The sequence below is a fragment of the Nicrophorus vespilloides genome, unplaced genomic scaffold, assembly GCF_001412225.1.
Source record: "Nicrophorus vespilloides isolate i.1.1-1 unplaced genomic scaffold, Nicve_v1.0, whole genome shotgun sequence".
In the NCBI taxonomy this organism is placed as follows: domain Eukaryota; kingdom Metazoa; phylum Arthropoda; class Insecta; order Coleoptera; family Silphidae; genus Nicrophorus; species Nicrophorus vespilloides.
In genome coordinates, this window is record NW_017100096.1 from 132,760 (window position 1) to 146,712 (window position 13,953).

At 36.4% G+C, this 13,953-nt stretch overlaps 1 protein-coding gene across 3 annotated transcripts in view; it reads left to right on the forward strand.

Annotated features, from left to right (window-relative positions):
- LOC108567785 (protein sprouty) overlaps positions 1-13,953 on the forward strand; it is a 37,775-nt gene that overhangs the window by 20,562 nt on the left and 3,260 nt on the right. Inside the window, exon 3 of one of the 3 annotated variants that reach the window (XM_017928450.1) lies at positions 9,500-9,592. The exons of 1 other annotated variant lie outside the window; for it this stretch is intronic. The gene's annotated coding sequence lies outside the window, so the exon portion shown is untranslated. Of the gene's footprint in view, positions 1-9,499; positions 9,593-11,603; positions 12,124-13,953 lie in introns of those variants that run through there. One more of the 3 variants, XM_017928453.1, reaches the window with a different exon arrangement.

The following is a 13,953-nucleotide window of genomic DNA, read 5'->3' on the forward strand; positions in this document are numbered from 1 at the left end:
ACAGGCCCAAGTGTGCATGTGTGTGTGTGTGTCGATCCCAACGTATCCGACCGTACCCCGCCACCGCCCCGCAGGTTCGGTCGGTCGGTCTTGGTTGTCGTGGCCCCCGCTCGCCCCAGGTCCTCGTGCTGGTGCGTAGCTCGGTAGCCGTCCAGTAGGCAGCAGGTCAAATCCTTCCATCCTTTACTAACTTGCACCTCAACACTTGCCCTCTCCGTCGACACACAATACACAACGGCAAAAAATGACCACAGGAAAAAGAACAAGAAGTATAAAGAGGTGAAGAATAAGAAGAAGGCGAAGACGAGGATCGGCCGAGTTGCAGCGCACCAAGAGCGACGAAGAGAGTAACATCAGAGCGGAGCTTAAATGTTGAGCAATTGCAAAATCAAACTAATGGCTCTTCCCGAAAGATTTAAATAATTTAATTTCATTGTGCGGCTTCGGGGAATGTAGACGAGCAGTCGCCAAGGAACACCACCGCATCACCGAATCAACGAATTGCATTTATCGAATACGCTTGTTTTTCTTTCTTTATTTGTCCGTTCGATTTTTGCTTAGTTGACTCGTGGAATACGATCGCAGGTGCTTGGATTGCGTTTTCCATTTTTATTTTATTTTTTTTTTATTCATAAAAAATTGGTTAGTTGAAAGGAAGTGGGTAGGATCCGTTGACGCTGCAACAAATAAGTTTCACACAAACACCAAGTTTTATTTTTCTTTCGCTTTCTTCTTCTTTTCTTTTTATTTTTTCCATCGAATCTCGTGCAGAACCGGCGATTCCAACATATTACGCCGTTTCCGAATAAGGAAAGCTTTTCGTTCATTCGTTCGTTCGTTGCATTATGAAAATTTAATGATTTGTAAAAGGTCCTTGCATGAAAGAAGTAAACGTGCCCAGGCTGATCTCGCACCTCTTGGTAATAAACGAACACCTGTATTGGTTCGTCGATTGGCTTTTGTCCACACACACACAAACACATTGAGTTTGAGAGAGAGAAAAGCAGAGAGTGTGCATTGAATGTACCGGAAATCGTGTGTTTTTTTCTTCTCTCTTTCTCTCTCTCTCTGTCTCTCTCTTCTACCTCAGCCACTCCGTCGAGGTTACAAGCTACTAACCAACCAACACACACAGGCATAGCAGCACATAACAAGACCATCTGAAAACTTACATAAATTGCGTGTTTTACACGTTACAAAACCGCAAAACACACGCCTAAATATTGTCTCACTTCCGGTACAATTTCCTCTTAATTGCTTCTCTTTTCGTAGTCTGTCCTTTTACCAATACTATCGCAATTTCCCTTCTCGGCGTTCTATTATTCTCATTTTTATGGTTTGAACAGCAATTTTCCTTTGATCTTTGCAAACAATGTTCTCTCTTGCCCATTCAGTGGTCCTAATCTATTCAGACCATATTATGTGCATCGACTTACTTAATTATAATATGTTTATAATTTAGAAATTGATGGTGACTCGCGTAGGCAGCAGAACATTAAGCGCAACCCACCTATGACTGAGTCAAAGTCTATACAACATAACTGCTTAAGTAATTATCTAAAGCTAATGTTTGACTATTGTGTGCACAACAAAATTGATGGATTTAATTATTAGTGTACAGATATGAATACCACAATTTTCATTGACTAGCATAAAACTCTATAATTTATTAAAATATGGATATAGTATGAATTTCTTGTATGAATTGTGAAAATGAGTCGGCAAATTCTGCCATCATTATTTAATAAGTCTCACAAAGAGAAACGTGAATTATTCAAATGTACGGAATAATAAATGTAAGTGTAAATCCCTACCTACGTTCCTACGATTCAAATCTATTGAAATCGCCTTGCACAATCGGTTTTAAACTTTCAATAATATCATTTAATACTTGTATATTTCCATCTTGCCTTTCTACATTTTACGTTGTAACTTTGATAATATTTTGGTAACTTATTAAAATACGTACAAAGAATGCAATAAGATAATCTAGCTGGTTACCAAATTGTACGTTTCGCGTGGATTTGCATGCGTTATGTAATGCTCGACTGTTGAAAATAATTTATTCCTCGTAACTTTCGAACATCCAATGCAGAATGCGTTCGCTGCATTCTTTGTTGTGTGCAAATTGTAAATTCAAATTTTCATCGAAAATAAATCGCAGAACGATTCACGTGTCGTTTTATGTGAATTGCAATGATCGTAATCGTGAATGCAATAATGAACAATATTTTATGAACCATCAAATCTATTGATTATTAACATTTTAGGAATTCTGTAATAAAATATATTGAATCAATAAAATATTTTTATTTATTTATTTAGATTAAGGTTATAAATTAGAAAATAATTAATGATTTTATGAAGAATCAATTGAAGGTTTGTGGATTGTTGCACCAAACATATCATAACACTGGAGACACTAATGATTCGAGTATTTTTTTCCCCTTCACATAAGCCATACGTAATCGATTTCGAGCGCGTATAGTTATTTACGCTTTTTTACGATGTTCATAAACATGCGACGCGATCATTTTTGGAATTCATTTTGGCATTTAATGTACGACAATAATCTCCGGAGAGCGCGCCACGCCATTATGTAACCATTTCTTTTTTGATTAAGTTAAGTCATATATTCCGAGTTTTATTGCGCGTTTAATGAGTGTGTAGGCTATGAACCCAATATTTATCAAGGATCTCGATGCATAATCTATTTATAATGTTGGTTTATTGTACGTGTGTTGAAGATGGAAAAGAAAAAAAAGGAAAAAAGAAAAGAGGGAGAAACGAATGAAGAAGAGATGAATAATACTGATGCTGCTTTCATTCCGTGCTGTGAAAGAGCAGTTATGGGATTTTGTGTGTTTCCTTTTTCTTTTTATTATTATTATTCATTATTATTTAAAACTTTAGTTCGTTCGTTCTTATTTTATTTTGAGGACGTTGAATTAAACACTTAATTGCAATTGTGTATTTATAACAGTAATTTCTGTTCCAAGATTGTGTGTGTGTGTGTGCGAGTGTGGACAATTGTAAGTTTTCGTGCGGTACAGTCTGTGGGCGAGTCGCGGTGGTTGTTGGGTCTTCAAGTATGTGATGGTGTGTATCTGTGTGGGTCGAGAGTGGGTTTTTGATCTGAGTGTACAGCGGCCTCTGGAAGGTCGGACACGGCATGCCTGTTGTTTAGCAGTGCATCGGGTCGCGGGGCGGTTGGGGGGAACAAAGGGGGGACGCACAGCACAAACTCAATTGTAAACTGACTTTACTCAGCTGCTGCTCTGAGAGTGTGTGTGTGTGTGTTATATGTGTATTTGTGTGCGTGAGAGAGAGAGAGAGAGTATGTGTACATGCGTGTGTGTGTGTGTGAGTGTGTACAGTAGCGGTCAGCGGAAATAGGTTTGTCCACTCGCCTTCTTACACTCCACTTCAATGCGTTGGGCTCTCTCAAAACCCGTCGACTAGCAACTACCCATCCTTCTTCTTCGCCCGCAAAGACAAGACTTACCTCTTGCTTTCATCCTTCTTCTCTGTACACTTTTTGCCTTTTCTTCTTCTTCATCATCATCATCATCATCGTGTTTTTCATCTTCTTCTTCTTCCCTCGTTCACCCTTCCTCGACGTCTCTCTCTACTGCATAGCCTTCTCCTTCTTCGAGTTGTTGATAACTTCCTGCATCATCGGCTTGGAAAATTTTACATTTCATTCGTATCCAAACCATTTTAATGAAGACCACTCAAATAAAGAGATATATAAATATATATACAAAACAATATTAGCAAAATTGTTATTGTAATAACAACACAATTTTAAGGAAACGCTGCATTTTCAACTTTTGATTTACAACTTCACGAACGGAGAAGCTTAACTGCATTAACAGGAGTGGAGAGAATTAGCATTTTATGGTGTAATTCTCGAAGGTGTCGGAAGATTTGTATGCTTTTACGGCAGAAAAGAGTGGGCTTCAATAAAAATGTTCCAAAAATCACCAAAACCTTACATTCTTCGACTGCTCCACCTACAAATCCAATCCATTGATGCTTGCGAAAAGTACAAATCCTCCAAGTACAAAATTCTTCTAAAACTTTCGCCGCATTGTATACATTACAACCACTTCTCATTCTCAGCAACTTATATTGGACATGCATAACAAATCTTAAACTTAAAAAGCAATATTCTCAATAACGTTAACGTTATCTCTTATATAATTGAGATCACTAACATAATATACATTATCTTGAAACTTAGCGAAATTTTTGTATAAATAGAAAACGGAATTGGTTCAAGTTTTAAATACTATTATTAATTGAATATAATAAATCATGTCATTAAACAAAGTTTCTTTCTCTTGTTAATTGCACTGAAAGCGTATTAAGTAATTAAAAATTACTTTTGTTTTCCAAATATGAGCATTGTGCGTTTCATGTATTATCAACGGATAAGAAAATTGAATAAGAAATTAATTTTGGTATAATTTAAATTCGAGCGGAATGTTAATCGAGGCGATCGTCTAATTGTGCGTCGTAAATTGGCACGAATTCGTGGTAATCGCTTGATGTAATGAGCAACATATTCTTTGAATGGAGGAGAACAGGAATTTTATTGAACGAGTAATACTTTAATTTATATAAATGACTACTCAAGGCTACGCCATTGCGATTAAAAAAAAAAACAAAACAAAACAATAACAACAACAGCAACAGCTACGAACAATCACATATTATTATTATTACCAGAAATGAATGCAATCTCGGATCCATTATCTAACAGATGTATGCATTTGTGCAAGCTGCATACGCTTATGGCTGGAAAGGTTGAGAAATGCGATATGTTTTATTATGCACACGTTAAATGTGACGTTAATGCCCGTATATTGTTTCTCCAATATTTTCTCTCTTTCAATATTCATACGCGTTATATAAATTTCATTCACTTTTACGTAACCTTCGTAATATATTCCAGACTCTGGTTGATATCTGACCTTGCGCGTTTCATGAAATGTAATTATTTGTTGTTTTTTTTTTTCTGTACGAATCGTGGCACTTTCTTTCATTAGCTTCGATTTTGTTTTCGCCGCCGTCGATTTCTGTTTAATTTTTCTCAATCGATTCTTTTTTTTTGTGTTTCGATCATCGTTCTAGAAAGACGTAATGGAATTTGTCGAGTGTAAATATTTTTACAGCTGTCGAAAGTTGTCGTCTAGACAATAATTTGTGAGAGAACCGCATCCGGGTGTACGGAGAAGTGGCCGATTTTGTGCAAAGGAAGCACAGGGAGATTGAAGAAGGTATCGGGGACAGATGGCGCGGCTTCCGGATTAAAGAGGCTCCCACCCCCTCCGAAGAAATAATATTCCCCTTGCTTCCTGTCCGGGTTTCTTTTCTCGGAGGCAATAAACGTCGTGCACGTAATGGGCCGTTTCCGGTTTTCGGCGCGCCCGCTTCCAGGAAATTGGAATTACGAGCGGGTCTCCTCAATTAGAGACTTTTATGAATGAATTCTCGTATGGAAAGGGATTGACTCGAATACGTAGGGCACGTGAAGGGCACCAAACCGTACACCCTGCAATGCCGTCATGCACGCAACACATCTGCTATTATATTACGGAAATGAATGGACTTTTTTACCAAATTCTACAAAAGAGAAGATCATAACTTTATGTTGTCCTACTTTCTTAAATCTTTCTTCCTTATGTATTTTTTTTATGGCGTTTCTTCGTTTCATTTTATTTTTAAATCTTTTTAGTTTTCACGGACGGATGGTTGTGTTTACTGGCCGTCGTCCGCATTATCGATTTTTTACCTTAAATCTCCTGAAGTTTTGACAAAAAAACAAAAAAGAGGACCAATTTGCCTCGTTCTACCGGGGCATTAAATCTTCGCTGCGGATGGTAGAGTGGAATCAACAAAACAACGAAAACCGACCACGAATATGAAGGAAGACACGAAACGGAGGAAGGCCGCAGAAGGGGTATTCAATAAATCCCGAACAGGTGTTGATTGTCGAAAAGTAGCTGGAACGCGTGACGATTCCATCCGTAACAACCGTAATTCCTCTACACGTAGATGAAGAGACGAGAGCAACAGAGACACACCGATGCAGCAGCAGCAGCACACATCAGCGTCCGCAATTTGTCGTAGGTTCTAGAATTCTGGGGAAAACATCTCTCAGATTCCGTTTTTAAAATGCTCGCCGCTCATTAAGTAGGAATTCGTTTCGAACAGGAAGCAGCCAAGATACGAATAAAAAAAATGCGTCAACTTTAAAGCAATAAGTAAAAATTTGTCTAAACGTGCGCATTTTTAACTTCCAAGTCCGTTCACCTCCAACTTATTTGTTTAATTAGCAATTTAAAAAAAAAATTCATTTTACATTATCGATGTACTTTTGCAGAAGAAAATAATGATTTAGCAGTTATTTTTAATTTGTAACTCTTGCATTTATTTAAATAATAAATTGTTATTTTATAAGTACACATTATGATGATTAAAACTTTCTACTAATATCCAAAATCTAATATCTTTTTTTTATCAAATAAATTTGATTTACAAAAATAACTTCATCACCCACATCATCAATCTTCATTTAATCTACTTTTCTACTATTTTTCATCTAATCCTATTCGTTGAACACTTTTTTTTTATTGTAAGATGCGTGTTTCATAAACGTTATGCTTCATCTTCTCTGTCCACCACAACAAATATTATTTTTATTTCACTCGCTAGAAAGGATACATAACGGAATACAAAATGACAGTTAAAATTATGAATATAACGAATTTTAAATTGTTTCATAGTGTACGTAAACTATAGAATACTATAGATTTTTTTTCTGATTATGATTGTTCTCGATTTTCACTAAATGATTCACTGAAATGTATTTGAATATATGTTTGCGAATTGTAAAATCGTGGTGAACGTATTTCTATAGAACGGACAAAGATCATAAATACTATAGAGAAAATATGTATTGAATGGACGGACGCTTACACACTTGAAATATAATAGTCATGTTTTAGTCGGTGTCCAAGATATTGAATGTTATCGATCAAAAAAAAAATAAATAATATCTAGACTATACTATTTGTGCTGGTATTTAAAAATGTGTGTCCATTTATCCTATGATCTACGAGCGAACCTGAATTATTGGTACATTGTCACAGACTTAAAAGCCTTGAATAGATTTTAATGATATCTGAAAGAAGTCATACGTCATCCTTTTTAGTTTCCATAATGCTGCATTATCCCGTAGTTATGGATGGAGTATGTCAACATTTCGAAGATAATCATCATATTAAGAAGACGAATACCTAACGGGTGGAGAGTGTGGGTAGGAAACGAGTGGAGATAGAGAAGAGGCTTTGCTCCCGGTAATGATTCACTGTGATTCCATGGCGTTTCCTTGAAAATTGGATCGGCCTTGATTCTTCTTGCTATGTGTATATACCCAGTGAAACGCACTCGAGTGACTTTTTCGCAGTTGTATACTAAGAAGTGAAAATAAAGGCTTGCTGCTGTTGTTGTTGATGGTAGTTGCATAACATTTTATGCGATGCGGTCAGTGTCGTCCTAAGGGGGTGGCGGTGGGTCGGCGGAAGGCTGATGGCTTCTCCTCTTGTTCTTGCAGAGGTTGTGTGGTGGTGCCCTGTTGCGTGTAAAATATGTCAGTCGAGTGGTAATGCCGGTTTTGAAAATATTTATAAAATGCATTAAACTAACGTGCTTTATCGCGCGACCGGCTCGGGCATATTTAGAATAAATGCATCGCTTGTTGTGTCCTCTTTGACCCCGTCAGATATATATTGCTAATTATCATTAGTTCGACGACGGACACACACGACCGACGCCGACCGTTTCATTCATAACCAAACAATTACACGGATTTCTTCTTAGACTCATTTATCTCATAAATATTTAGAAACCTCCTATCAATTCTGGGTTGACGGCGACCACTAAGATCACTTTCCATCAGGAGTTTACTACAAAGGCTCCACTGGCATTCACATACCACAAAATCACTTATCTCCTACACTCTACAAAATGTGATTCACATAATACTATTGAAACTTTACTTTTAACGTAATTTAAATCAAGTTTGGTTAACTTTTATTTGAATTTAACGAATCATTTAAATATTATTAAATGGACGAAGAAAGAAAGAAATATTTGTTACATTGAAAAATGGGTAAATTTTAAACAAACAAATAAAGTAAATTTCGATATACATTTCTATAAACTTTTGTAATTCTTGTTGATTGTCTCTATGGTACAAAATAATAATATACAAAATAACCAATGCACACTATAAGATAATACATTTAGAATGAGCTTAAAATAGTAAATATATGTAATATTAATTTGAAGAAAAAGTCATGATAATTGACTAATTTTAGAATATATTTATAGATATTTAATTAACGGATGTGATTTATACAGCTTTCATCCGTCTTCTAAAAAAATCCCCAAACCACGATTGACGTAGTCCATCTATCAGCTAAACGATAACTATTTTATTTTTTTTTAATAAACATGTTCAGTAGTTGAACACAAAGAGAGTTTATGACACTATTATTATCCTGAACTTCATCTACAAAGTAACATGTTTATTAGAATTTTAAACTCAAATTCATTAGACCTCGTTCGCATGCAGAATCTGTATACAAAGCCAAAGGCGCACACAAATAATAGTAGCAATTACATCGAAGACTAATCTGGTTTTATCAAATCTAATCGGATGCGGATTATGCCCGTACAAAGACACGGTAAACAGCTCAAGGTAAACTTTAATATTTAACACGTGATCTTGTGTAACAAACCCATTTACAGACTTTCCCAATGATCATCAATCATTTATTATTCAAAATCCGTCTTTTTGTTGGCATACATATGTCAATGAATGCGTCAAACGCAATTAGTTTATCGGACGATATCGAATCACCTTATCGCTCGGAGTCAGGAAACCATAAAGACACTTACGCGTATCTAATGTCATAATCCGTGTGTCAATGAGACAATAGCGTTTTCTGTAAAGCCGGATACGTTCGTTCGTACAGCGTCTCGACGTCGCTGCGTGCGTTTTCGTGTTTAATTGATTTGTGGAATTTTTTCCCGTATTCATTTTTACTTTGTTTGTCAACTATATTTCCGTGCATTGCTTACGTAGAAACACCGTTCAAAATACATCAATATAGTTGAGAGCTTCGATTCTGATCCGTTATTTGTTTCCTGGCTATCTCCAACTTTGTTGTTTCTAAACGATTGGTAAGCTAACAAACATAATCAATATTAAAAATAAATAATTTATTAATTATTATGTATCATTTAGTATTAAATTTATTTACAATTATTACATTTTACACATCTCTTCAACTTCCACTACATAAAATCAACTTAAGATCTTTATATATTATTAAAAAACTACAGTCTACTAATTGAAATTTTAAATTAATCAACACGACAATCATAAATTTTGTCTTAATTTTAAATAATATAAATATTGCAGACAACAGCCCTGAGAAAGCAGTATGTGTCCATTCCTAAAGAGATGTCGATAGCGAGGATGTGCTGTAACATGTAAATAGGACCTAAAGCATATGTAAGATATAATATGTATACACTTATCAAATTCAAAGCAATAAATATTCAATTTATCATTCTAACTGTTTCTAACAATTTTTCTTTAGTAAATTGTAACTACTTATAAACATTGCAATTTCATGTTTAAATCCATGCAGTTGCAATATCTGAAATATTTACGAGGCCAATGAAATGAATTGTTAAAAAAAAAAAGTTCAAGAAACGTGGCTTCATTAAAGAGAATCGGTATGAACCGTGTATGTTAATTTTTGTGGAATGTGGAATAATAAATTAATCGAGTGTGTATCTGAAAACTGAATACTATCAAATCCAGACACATAAAAGAATAGTAATTTAACTATCCGATCTTTGAAACGTCGATTTCTCTTAACGAGGGTACTGCAATTATAAATTCATGTTATATGCTATTTAAATGGACATTTAAAATCTAATCAAATGTCTCGAAGTATAATTTTGGAATATCACATAAAAACCAGTTAGTTACCCGGAGATGCGAAGAAGCACAGAAAAAGAAAATAATAATCGTTTATTCTTATTATATCTAATTAATTAATTTACGTGATCAGATACTCTACAATAATTACATCTACATCATTTAAAGTATGTTTTAGTTGAATTTTATTACGAAACAATTTTTATTCTGCTTAATTTCATTAATTAATCACATTCCACTCATAATTGTTTGAATATGTTTTTTTTTTGTTTTGTTATTTCTCAACCCAATTGATTCAATCAATGAGTGTGCTTTCATTATTTCTTTTTATTCAAATTTTTGCCATTAATTTAATGCGATAACATATTTTACAAGTCACTGATCAAAGTCAAGTTCACTTGAATTTACATCAATTAGAAAATAAAAAAATTGCTTAGACAATATTAAATGACACAATGATTGCTTGATTCAATCCTATTTAATTCATAATAAGACACTATAGCTTTGACAGTTATAAAGATGAAAAAAAAAAGTGATTGAATTACAGTAAAATGAAGATTAATTAAATTGCTTATCAATATTTAACATTATATTATAGAAACTTAGCCACAATTTATGCTAAAGTTGGATTGATTTTTTTAAATTATCAAAACAACTATATGTTACGCTATTACCATTCCACGTAGTAGATCTTAAATAATTTAGTCATAACAATATTTTCTATATTAGACCCAAATTAAATGTAATTCCATTAAAACTTGTTGCTGTTGCTTAACTTTTAGATTAAACGAAATTGATTGATCGAAAATGAAAAATATATGTGTGTGTGTGTGTAAAGAGAGATTGGGAAATTGATCGAGATTAAAAATAAAAAAAAGCTTAAAACTTGAAGTGGGTTGGACCGATATGCAAGTGCGCTTGTTTCCGGCCTCTCGCTGATAAATAAATTGGGACATTTTTCGTCGTGTGTGCGTGTGTTTTGGGTAAACGTTCAAAAAGTGAGGAGCGTGTTTTGGAAATTTGTTTTGAAAGATGCTGGTGCTATTTCTGTAGCCACCCACGATCCAGTTTAGTGAGTGCGTAAAATATGTGCACGCTTTTTTCCCTTCTTTGTTTTTTTTTCTTCTGCTGTTGGTCTCATCATTTCTTCGGTCGTCTTTCTCGCCCACAAATGTTCGCTCTCGTCCGTTCTTCCTGTGCTCTTCTCTTGCACGCCGGAATTTCGAACGAAGATGTAACGAATCTTGAATGCGAGACAAAGGAGGAATGGAACGAACGAAATAAAAAAAAAGTAGAGAGCATCAACAGCACAACAAATTGAAGCAGCAGCCAAGCCGTGTGTCTTCTCTCATCCTGTTTGCACTTTCACCATGCGTACGTATGTGTGTGTGCGACTTGTATGGCAGCAAATATCAATGAAAATCATTCGCGAATTGTTAGTTCGCAACGTTGAATGCGATGCGAGCGTGCGAGTGCGAGTGAGACGGGCGCATCGTTTTCGGGTGCGGTGGGGGGGCGCCTCTGAATGTACTACGTATTCATTCATAATGGCTGCCGGTTCATTCATAAAAACCGTAGCCGCCGGGCGGGTTGCGACGTTGGCCACCAGGTCGCGCCACCTGCGGCCGTCCGTTCACCGCTCCGCGCCCGCCGCTCACTCCGAGCGGCCGTCCGGACTTCAGTACGACACGACATGCCGCACGGTGAAGTGCCGAAGGTCGAAGCTCGCTCGCACAGACGAGACACGGCATCGAAGTTGAAGGGAATTTAAAGGAGTAGAGTTATACATATATACGCACGTAGAGGAGTCGCACACTCGAACCGAAGCTGCTGCCGTTTCCTCTTCACCGTTCACCGGGGGATTGTTCTTGTTCATCGAGAGACTTGGATTATATCGTTGCATGAATGAATGAAGCGCATCACCGTCGCTGCCTCCGTCGTCGCCGCCGCCGCCGCTGCTGCCGTCTTCCCAGCTTCGGCCCAGGAGCGGTATTAGTTTGAGAGGGAGAGAGAGCGAGGAAAAAGATGGTTGCGTGCAGTTCAGTGAGTGTGTCGCAAAGGACTTTGTCGCCGAAACAGAGTAGCCGCATCAAAAAGTGAGTTTTCTTATACAACCAACAAATACCCATAATATCCATCCATTCAAATCCCGAAAGGACATTTCCTCCGTCTGTCCTCTCTGCATATCGTTCAGATATGTGCATGCACAACACAACACTCTGGTTATAGGAGAGGAGAGCTCTAGGCTGCACAGTTTAAGTGAGACGCGCGCGCGCGCTCTCCGAGCTTAGCAACTTTCTTATTTAAATACGCGTACGTAGGCGCAACCAAACTCCTCCACTGCAATCTCAAAAACCGAACCCTATGTGCGCCCTTCCAACCCCTCGATCAACTCGCAATCCATCTCAAACGGTGGTAAACTCTTTTATTTTCTTGTTCGCATTTTTTTCACCGCATCGTACCAGGTGTACCGCCGCGCCCACCATCCCGGTTTCCTGGCGTGGGTTGCCTTTCAAAGCTGCCCACTGCATACATACATACTTACACACACACACGAATATACATGTATACAACACACACACACATACTGCCTAAACTCTTAAAAGACCAGCTCTCTCGTATTATTGCATATTTATGAGTGTTTGTAAAAAGTGCGGGGTTGTGGATTCAGTGGGTATAATACATCAAGCGCCCACGGGCCTTCGCTCTCCATCTCGCTCCTTATCTCTTCCTCTTCGTCCTTCTCCCGTTCATTATTATTATATTCATCTATATGCGCTCCTTCGTTGTCCCTCCTCCTCTTCTGCCTCCTCCTTTCCACTTGCACACACACACCGAGTCTAAATTGCGCCCAAAAGGCACTTTTTCCTTCCTCCATCCCATTCAAAGAGTTCTGCAAAAACTACCTGCACACGCACACGACTCGTCCTCTCTCTATCCTCTTGTCAGCTTCATCTCCTTTTTTCTATTTTCTCTGGATAACCGACACTATTAAAAGGTAAAAACCTTTACTCGAACACAGAATACCCTGGCTCCGAGAGGAACACCCTCCTATACAATCCATTAATTACCCGAAATCGACCTTTCCAACAGCAACAACAAAAAAACCAAGCGAGATTGAAATGGGCGACATTCTTAGCCTTAATCGAGTGAATCATTAACTATTATAAAACATTTTGTATAAGTATAGCAATAAATCAAAAAGTTGTACTTTGGGTACAAATCAAAATTGTTATTTAATATAAATTAATATTACTCACTAATTGTTGAGTGTATGCATGTTTACATATATAAAATTTCGTGTTACAAGAGCGTTGCTTTTATAATAATATTAGAAATGAAATTGAAAACTTGTGAGAAAGACGTCCATAAGAAACGTGCTGACTATGTATTTATTCGTGAGATTCTTTTTTTTTTCTAAAACTGAATTACTGACGATTCGCTACAATTATAATTAGATGATGTAATCAATTCAGAGTATAATAATAAAAGCAAGTTTTTCCTGATGAGGCAAATTATTTATGTATTTTTTTTAAACTGTTTTAAATATTTCGTTGTATATTCATATGCAACTGAATTTTATATTGCTTCTTATTCTTGCTTATTGTTATATAAAAAATGTTTTTTATGAAAAAAGTATTAATTACTGAACGATCTACTAATGAATAATTAAAATGAGTATAGCGAAAATCATCAAGAATAACATCCTGGACGTCTGAATTCGTTAATAATTAATTTGTTTGTTCGAAGGTTGGTTCGTTTTCTAAATCGGTAAAGTAATTGATTCCGGAATAGTTTAATTTACGACGGTATATAACGAAAAAGCAACGGCACATTACGAAACGTTCAGTTGGGATTGTGTATTTTGTGTTTTTAGCCAATTTGAAAATGTATTTATTTATATTGTTTGTTTCGACAAAACATGG